The sequence below is a fragment of the Acromyrmex echinatior genome, chromosome 7, assembly GCF_024713525.1.
Source record: "Acromyrmex echinatior isolate Ae372 chromosome 7, ASM2471352v2, whole genome shotgun sequence".
NCBI lineage: Eukaryota > Metazoa > Arthropoda > Insecta > Hymenoptera > Formicidae > Acromyrmex > Acromyrmex echinatior.
In genome coordinates this window covers 1,981,742-1,991,728 of record NC_141858.1, presented here as the reverse complement: position 1 = coordinate 1,991,728, position 9,987 = coordinate 1,981,742, and the positions used below count along the sequence as shown (strand labels likewise).

Genomic DNA, 9,987 nt, shown 5'->3' with positions numbered 1-9,987 from the left:
CATATGGTGAGGCTGCCTTAAGTGAGAGAAGTTGTGAATGGTTTCAAAAATTTAAGAACGGTGAATTTGACGTTGAAGACAAAGAACGTAGCGGAAGGCCAAAAGTGTACGAAGACGCGGAATTGGAAGCATTATTGAATGAAGATTCGTGCCAAACGCAAAAAGAACTTGCACTTACATTAGGAGCGACTCAACAAGCAATTTCACATCAATAAATGCTTAATTTTGGATAAAAAACAGCGGAAACTTATTTGTACACCTAATAATTTATGATCTAAATAATAAACTGTCACCAAATTTGTCGTATTATTTTTAAATGTGATTTAGAATAATCTGTAATTTTTTCATAATTTTGTTGAAATATTACCTATACAGCCTTAAGATCAAAATTTTTTAAAAATTTCCTAAAATTTTTTTAATGAAATCCCCACTTTTTATTACATATTCTTCTAACTGACTTTAGGATCTTTTCAAAACACTATAATAATGTTATTTCTTATTAAATATTTTTTAAGAATGTCTCAATGTTACAGTACCATCGGTATTTGTATTATCCAACTAACGGACATCTTGGACAATACAAATACCGACGATAAAATCTTTGAAATATTATTTAAAATCATTATCTTGATGTCATAGTCAAGGCTATTGAAAGTTCCTGTTATTTTTATTTTTAATTAAATGAATTTTTATTATGCGCAAAAATAAAAATAATAAAAACAATCTTCAATAACTTTTTGATCTTGACATACGATTTCAAAATCATGATTTTGAACAACATTCAAAAATTTTTAGCTGTCAGTTGGACACCTTGGATAATGCAAATGCCGACGGTACTGTAACTTTGAAATCTCAACTTAAAAAATACTTACGAGAGAATACCACCTTGGAGACTCAAAAATCATGTGTAACTTTAAAATCATAAAAGAAATTAAAAAATCTATTTGAAGCTCTTACATCTAATTCTACATACTTAAACTATTATATTAGGTGTTGGAATTAATTCGTAGCGTTTTTAAATGAAAGAATGTTATTTATTTCACATGAGCATTAAAAAATACATTAATGAAAGTACTTCCCATCACTTGTAAAACGCTACGAATTAATTCTAACACCTAATAGATAAAATTTTTTTATATATTATATTGAAACAAAATGGCAGTTCTGAAGCCCTTCCAATCTTGCTATTATAAAAATCCTGTTCCGCGATTAGCAGTAGAACTGTCATCAACTTTGACCCAAGGGCGGATCTAGACATTTGTTAAGGAGGAACCACTGACGGATTTATATATTTTTGGATTGATTTTTGGATTGCCGAGTTTCTGAAACATACGTCAATTGTAACACGAAGTGTAACGAGTAACAAAGAAAAAGAAAAATTTAATTATTTTATATCATTCTCGTATCTTTTCGTCCTTATTACTTATTATTTTTGCGCGTTGCAAGCGAAATTTTTTTTAAGATCAAATTCGAAAAGATAGACTATTTGAATTATCATTAACATTACATTTGTAGAGTCAGGGTTACGAACTGTTAATGAATAAGGTCTCGATGTAACATAAAGGTTTATTCCAATAGTACGTGTTACAAAGAATAATGGCTCGTGTGTCTACGCGGTTTGCGATACAATATAACTACGAAATATTAATTACTCACTTTCAGACTAACTTGTCATAACATCTTACTCGCTGAGATCGGCTCTCCTACTAATAGCACATCACAGTTGGTACGCTAGTCACCATACAACGCAGGGAATCAGAACGGATTGTGGGGAACGCTAGGAAAATCCCTTAGTTTAACGACGCGCGTTACAAATCAAACTATCTAAACAGCGCTAACTCAATATCCCCACACATTAAAAAAGTACTATGTAAATATTTAATTCATAAAACATTTTATTTAAAATTATATCAACAACAAAAAATAATATATAGGCACAACATTTTACAATAAAATATCTAATTTACATTTTTTATTTCTGGTAAATCTATTCAACATTGTTTCTTTAACTCTTTTTATATCTTTATGTTTCAAACTTTCTATGTCTTTATGTTTGAAATTTTTTAATGTCAAAGGGCTGAAAAACTTCGTTTAGTAGGAGCGACATTTATCGGCAGACATAGTATTATAATATTTTATGTAGTCTTGCAATTAATGACTTTCGCATAACTCGATATTAACAATAGAGCAGTAAGCCGCAAGAACTTATAGGAGTTTCTTAAATTAAAAGATATTTTTGAAACATCAAAATTGTGATTAAGCATTTTGGAAATATTAAAAATGTATATGTAACATTTCATTACAAAATATTTTTAAAAAGGAAACTCTAAGGGAGGCCATGGCCTTCCCCGTTCGCCAGTGTTTTGACCTAAGATAAAAATCAAATATTTTCATAATCCGTATGATGTTTATTTTGAAAATACGAATATGTTAAATTATTATTTTTTGTGAAAATAGACATTTGAAAAGGGTAATCATTTTTAGCCGAAAAATTTCGTCTAAAATTGTGTGTAACAATAAAAATTTTTCGATGAATCGCAAAATCTGTATATACTTTTGTACATAAAGTAGTATAGAAGATAAGATTTCAAGTGAATTGAAAAAATTGTTAATATTATGCTGTTAGCCAATTTTAAAAAAGTGATTTTGAGAAAAACTCGTTTAAAGTTCTGCTTTATGACATTTCGTATATAAAATATATTTCGTACATAAAATTTCAAAAGAATATTTGTCTGATCATGTAAGTGCTGAGTACATTGAAACTTATATTTCATTGATAAATTATCTCTTATGTTATAAATTCAAATACTTAGAGCTACTATGAATCGTTCGCAAAACGCTCGATGACGCTGCAACGCGCTTCACTCCAAATCAGCTAAACTCATTAATAAGTTGTATATTATGTTGAAACTAAAAAATTGTATCTTGTTTTTAGGATTACAAGTATCCTTTAAGACGAAAAAAATTCTATTTTTTTTAACCTTTTAGGATGGTGTTTTCACCTTAATAAAAAATAACATTATTATAATGATTTAAAAAGTCTTGAATCAATGTATATATAATGGGAAATTCCATTAAAAAAAATGAGAAATTCTACTTAAAAAATTTAGATAATCTTGACCTGACTTTGACCTTTTCGATACGGCTTTATTTTTCACTGTACGGACAGTCAAATCGCGAATACATTGTCATTGTACGGGATAATCATGATGCAAATGTCACCGAAGAAGGACTACAACAGTAAATTTTACAGTGTATTGTAAAATATTGATGGAAAACGAATCATATTTTAACACGTTTTATCACAATAATACTTAAAAAAATGTTAAACTATAGTCGTCATTAGTGCAAGGCAAGCCTATAACACTGGATTATAATCGTCGTTAGCAAGTGTTTACGTTGAACGACTATTCATTTAGTATCAAAAGGGTTGAAGGGACATATTCTCAAGGTCAATTAAGGTCACCATGTTTTTTCTTCCTTGAAGCCATAAAACTTTTGTCTGAAACATTTTTGTCTTAAATTATAGATTTTGAGAAAATCGACCGAATACTTTAATCTTTAGAGGACTGGAGACTATACTTTAGGGTCTTGACAGTGGCGCCATGTTTTTTGTCACTCAATCCCATGACATTAACAAAAACATTCTAGCCCTTAAAATAAAAAATCGATTAAAAACATGCCGATCCTCAAGAGGTTAAAATGGTCTATTCTGTATACACACACACACACACGCGCGCGCGCGCGCGCACACGACATACAAGGTGCAACTGAAATAAGATAACAAATTTCGGGACTGAACTTTTCTCCTCACACCAAACATAAAAAAAATTTATATATAATAAATATATTCCCGCAAACTCACTGTTACTGAGCTACGACTCAAAATGTACATTAATAGGGAAAAATAAAAAAGTAATGTTTATTATTATTTAATATTACTTATTTTTAATTTCTAATAAAAACAAACACAACATATATAAAATTTTAAATAAGAATTTTATACCTATTTTATACCTACGGTCGAAACTGGATCTCAGATGCTTTTAAATAATTTCTATGTGAATTTATATACTAAATTTGTAGTTATTTGAATTGTGCGACAAAATGATTATTCGAACTTATAAACGCAATGACACTACTAGTAATATCACAAATTAAATTGATAAGCAATTTAATAATTTGATGCTCAATCTGACATCATATTAGAAGGATATTAATGCACTGACAAACTATAAATTTATTGCAAAAAATACAATATTACCTCAGCTAGGAGTCGAGTCTGGATCTCTTGTATTCCATAGGAACGTCCTAAGCCTAAGCCTTTGAACTACCGAGGGCTTAGTAATATTCTTCGCAATAATCGATACGTAGGAACAATAACGCATTTTTCAGTCAGTGTGAATAAACAATAAACGATTTATTAAGATCGTATATGTGAATACATTACAAGTAAGAATTTAATGCCTATTACAATCGAAGCTGGAACTTATTGTTAGAGATAAGTTTGTTTACAGTTTTTCAGTATTAACATTTTTCTAATAGAATGCCAATAGAGCATCAAATTATTAATAAATCATTTATTATTATAAAATTTTAATTTTAAATAAAAATTTTTTAATTTCGCAATACAATTTGATATTCACGATAGTTATGGCATACACGAAGTGTCTTCCATTTGATTAACTACACACTTGTGTACGTCGTATCATAGATTATTTCAAAGATTTCTGTAATTGCGAATGGTGTCACAAACATTAAAGATGCGTTGGCGTAGTATATCTTCATTGGAACTTTGTAAACCAAGAACATTAAATATTCTCACAAATACAGTACCGGCCAAAATTATATCACCTTTCGATTTTTTGAGCACTTTTGTTAAAATGAATCGAATGCGCTCAAATTTATATAGACACTTGGTAGCAATTGTATCTTGTACGTAAAAATGAAATTTGACAATGTACCCCATGATTTTTTATTAGGTGTTGGAATTAATTCGTAGCGTTTTACAAGTGATGGGAAGTACTTTCATTAATGTATTTTTTAATGCTCATGTGAAATAAATAACATTCTTTCATTAAAAAACGCTACGAATTAATTCCAACACCTAATAATTTTTTACTAATTTTCCCAAAATCGCTTTATTGTACTTTCTTTACTTTCTATGATACAGCTGTAGTTTTTACCGTTACAATCTAACTTTAGTAGTTAGATTTAGTGTTTTACATTATGAAAAATATTTGTGGTGCTCAAGATATAAATGAATGGCAACAGAAAGTTATCGTAAAGACCTACAAATAAGGATAGTCGTATATAAGAAGCTCGCCCAATTTGGCATCTCCAAATCAATAAACCAAGCGTTGAAAGATCTAGCGAAGCTATGCTAAGAAGAAGAAGAAGAGTAGCCGACCATATTACACTACTTTTCTCGTCAATCGTAACATTCTTCGCATATTCCGCAGCAATCCACATCGTACGGCGCCGGACATTGCCAAAGAAATATCGACTTCTGAATAGTTTAATCCATTTACAGATCATACCCCTTCATCTGCAGACTGTGTGAACGGCGACTCGTAAAGGAACCATTCATTTTCGCAAAGAATTGGAAGGCGCGAGTGGGCCAAAGCACACCTCAACTAGACAACTTAGCAATGATCTGGCATCTTCTGGAACGACAAATCAATGTTATACCATTATCAAACAACATGAACTTATTTTTGTCGCTCTAGAAGATGTCAGATCATTGCTGAGTTGTCTAATTGAGGTATACTTTGGCCTATTCCACTCGCACCTTCTAATTCTTTGCGAAAATGAATGGTTCCTTCACGAGTCGCCGTTTACAGTCTTCCAGTCTACAGGTGATGGGGTGTGATCTGCACAAATGGATTAAACTGTTCAGAAGTCGATATTTCTTTAGTAATGTCCGGCCATAAGATGTAGATTGTTGCACGATATACGAAGGATGTTGCTATTGATGAGAAAAGAAGTGTAATGTGATCGGCCACTCTTTCTTTTCTCTTCTTCTTCTTCTTAACTTCGCTAGACCTTTCAATGTTTAAGAAACTTGGTCTATTGATTTGGAGATGCCAAATTGTTGGGCGAGCTTTTTATGTACGACTATCCTTATTTGTGATTCTTTACGATGACTTTCTGTTATCGTCCATCTTGAACATTTTGAGTATTTGTCATAATATAAAACATTAAATCTAACTACTAAAGTTAGGTCATGACGGTAAAAACTGCAGTTGTATCATAAAAAGTAAAGGAAGTACAATAATGCGACTTTGGGAAAATTAGTAAAAAATTAAAAAATCATAGAATACAAATGTCAAATTTTATTATACTTTACGTACAAGATACAACTGTCACCAAGTGTCTACTGTATAAATTTGAGCGCATTCGATTCACTTTAACAAAAGTTATTATGCTCAAAAAATCGAAAGGTGATATAATTTTGGCCGGTACTGTAAAAATCCAGAGGATTAGATCGGAAAATTGAAGGGAATCGTCATATATAATATTCGAACATTTAAAACTATATCTCAGTAACAGTTATCAGTTAAGCCGTAATTTCCCCCAAGAAAACCTACAACTTTCATATAAAATTTTTTCTTGTATCTCTCTTAGTGTCGGAGATATTCACCAGGGGCGATTAAAATGCCCTATCTTATATGTTCATATGAACTTTTTTCATATTTTAATGTGGAGAGCTTCGTTCTGAAATTTGTTACCTTATTGTAGAAACATTGTATATAATATGCGTACGTGCATATACAGGATATCTAGTAACTTTTGACAAAGCGTTCATATGCAGATAGAATGGTCTCAATTAAGTCGGAAAGTCCTAAACAATTTTTGAATTTTTGTACTAGTTAACATAATATTAATTTTTAAAGATTGTTGAATAAGCGCGATTCATCCGATCGTATCAACAAATACATGTTCATCGGTCGTGGATCGCTAGGTGGAAAGTTTTTTGTTTTACAGTGCCTAATTATTACCACTTGTAATAAACAAACTCTGTGCGCCTAGCGGCTATTTATTCGGCGATCTTTAGGAAGTAATATCTTGTTAATTATTGTGAAAATTGCAAAATGAGAACTTTTTAATTTAGTTTAGTCCGCTTTATCTGCACATGAGTGCTTTGTCAAAACTTATCTGAATACTCTGTGTACACACACATACGCACGCACACACACACGTATACACACACATGCGCGCGCACGCGTGAGGGAGTGTTTGATATTAAGTATGCCACCGTTAATAGGAGTTAGAAGATTAAATTAAATTGAAAAGTCCTGTATCATGTTGTAGTCATTGCAAAAATTAACGAGATATTAATTTCTAAAGCTCACCGAATAAGTGTGTCCATCCAGCTTACTGCCAAATGTAAGCATGCGGCATAGTACAACCGTCCAGCGCGGGAACTCCCCGCCCGCGCCGGGGAGATGTTTTCTTTTGCTACTCATGCATTGCTAAGGCCGCTTATAGCAAACAATTTCGCGCACGCCTAGCAACTTATGAGGTGGGTGTCCTATTTCATCGCGTGCTGCATTTGACGGTAGGCCGTGCTATTCAGTAACTTTAGAATTTCTCCTTAAATATTACGAAAATTACAAAATGGTACAGGATTTTTCGATTCAGTTTATCAGATCCTCTCTACCTATCCGTGAACGGTGTCAATATCAAACACTCACCCTATATACCTACCCTATACAAACACAAATAGGAAAAAATAAGGCCAATATAAAAAAATATAAAATAGTTATACAAGATGTCTCAAACTTTTGACATATGTTTGTGGACCGGACTAAACTGAGTCAAAAAGTCTTCTATTATTTTGCAATTTTCGCAATAGTTAATGAGACATTAATTTCTAAAGATTGATTAATTTCTAAAGATAAATAAGCGAGTAAAATCGACATATAAGACAATTTTAAGGCTCCTGAGTAGTCATCACATCCCTAAATTGTGACATCAAAATTGATAAATGACACGTTAATTTTTGTTACGTGTCACTTATAAATAAAGATTTTGGATAAAACGAAATGATGAGATTGCTTTAAAACAATTATAAAAATGGGCAAAAGCTATCCTTATTCCTTCTGACAATCATTAAATAATTTTAAAAAGTTATAAAAGCCACGTGAAAGTAAGAATTGTGCATGCGTATAAATAAGTCAAGTAAAAGCACTTCACATGCCTTTTATCATTTTTTACGATTATCTATGGACGATAAAGATAGTTTTCGTCCATTTTTATAATTGTTTTAAAGAGATCTCATCATTTCATTTTATCCAAATTGTCTTAATTTACAAATGGCACATAACACAAGTTAACGTGTAATTTCTTGCTTCTTGCTTTGTAATCAAGGCTCATGATACTTTAAAATAAACTTTAAAGAATTCAACGAATACTGACACTTTTATTTTCCTTTTTTCTGTTTTATATCCGCCATATTGGATCAGCCATCTTGAATTTTTGCAATTGTTTATATGGCTTTCGATAGCTTATACTTATTTATGCTATGTATAAAGTGTCCCACGTAATTGTGATCACGATTTTTCCGGCACTTCCGATAATCTGAAAATTATTTTAAATAAAGTTATTCAGTTTTCAATCGACTACAAATTGCAATATTAAAAATTTGCAAAATATTCCTTTTTAGAAAAAAAGTCAAGGTCACCTTAATTTTTTTAACCTACGTATTTTTTGCTTCATAATATTATAACTGATGTCAAGACTAGTTCAACAACTGTTATACTATGATCTTGAAATGATTAAGATCAGACGTGTGAAATCAATAAACGGAAACGTTTTTGTGAAAAATTATTTGGTATTAAACTTTACATATTTTTCATTATATTCAACAGAAAAAATGTATATAGATAAATTGAGGAACGTAGTCATTTCTGATTTCGTAGTATTCCCGAATGTAGTTCACAATTTATTACACATATGTTTATATTTAGTATGTACGTAGAAAAAAATGTCAACATAAATTGTAGTACTTGTAGCATACCTTGAACACTGTCACGACTTTATTTATACTTGTGTTCTTTCTTAGAGTGCGGTCGAGTTGCCGTCACGAATGCTTTGAAGCATTTTTTGATGATTTTTGATTTTTTGGTCAATTAGTAAAATTCTTTCTTCCGATTGGTTAATCAAATGCTTCGAAGCATTCATAGTGGTAACTCGACCACATCCTTAGTCTGTTATTAGAGCAAATCGTAGTTCAGTCTCAGTTTGTCGAAAATGTATTTCTATAATGGGAAAGATGATATGCTTGTTAATATAAAAATCTTTTTTTTACTGTAGAATATGTCATATAAAATTTAATACAAATAAAATAATTTTTCAGGAAAACGGTTCTTGATCCCACATGTTTAATTATTATATAAGATCATCTCAAGGTCATAGTATAGTAGGTCACTGAACTCATCTTGATATCAGTTACAATATTATGAAATAAAAAATACGTAGTAGCCATTTAAAAAAATTAGGGTGATCTTGACCTTTTTTTTAAAAAAGAATATTTTGCAAATTTTTAATATTGCAATTTGTAGTCGATTGAAAACTGACCAATTTTTATTTGAAATAATTTTTGTCAGATCACATCAGAAGTGCAGGGAAAATTATTATCATAGTTACGTGAAACATCCTGTATATATGGGGCACATTCTTTGTCATGTCGGTCACCATTCCAAAATTATATTTGTAGAAAAATCATCTTGCACACAAATATAGCTTCAAGCATAAGCTATCCATGTGAACAAAAGAAAACCATATGAACAATTGCAAAATTCAAGATGGCGGATTCCATATAGTGGATAGATAGCAAAAAAAAGGGGAAATAAAGTAAAAGTGTCAGTATTATAAGAAAGATAAATAATTCACTAGATATACGCACAATAGAGATACCAACAGCTATGTAGCTCAGTGGCAGGACGAAAGTCTACAAATCGGAGGAGAGAACAGGCCTGGGAT

General features: G+C 31.1%; 1 protein-coding gene and 1 long non-coding RNA gene across 3 annotated transcripts in view; one reads left to right on the top strand and one right to left on the bottom strand.

The window, feature by feature from the left end:
• Window positions 1-4,927, bottom strand: part of LOC147908951 (uncharacterized) — a 30,865-nt gene extending 25,938 nt beyond the window's left edge. Inside the window, exon 1 of the long non-coding RNA XR_015545586.1 lies at window positions 248-4,927. This is a non-coding gene — a long non-coding RNA (uncharacterized LOC147908951). The remainder of the gene's footprint in view (window positions 1-247) is intronic.
• Window positions 1-9,987, top strand: part of mahj (LisH and WD40 domain-containing protein mahjong) — a 107,950-nt gene that overhangs the window by 34,749 nt on the left and 63,214 nt on the right. The gene's annotated exons all lie outside the window — the stretch shown is intronic.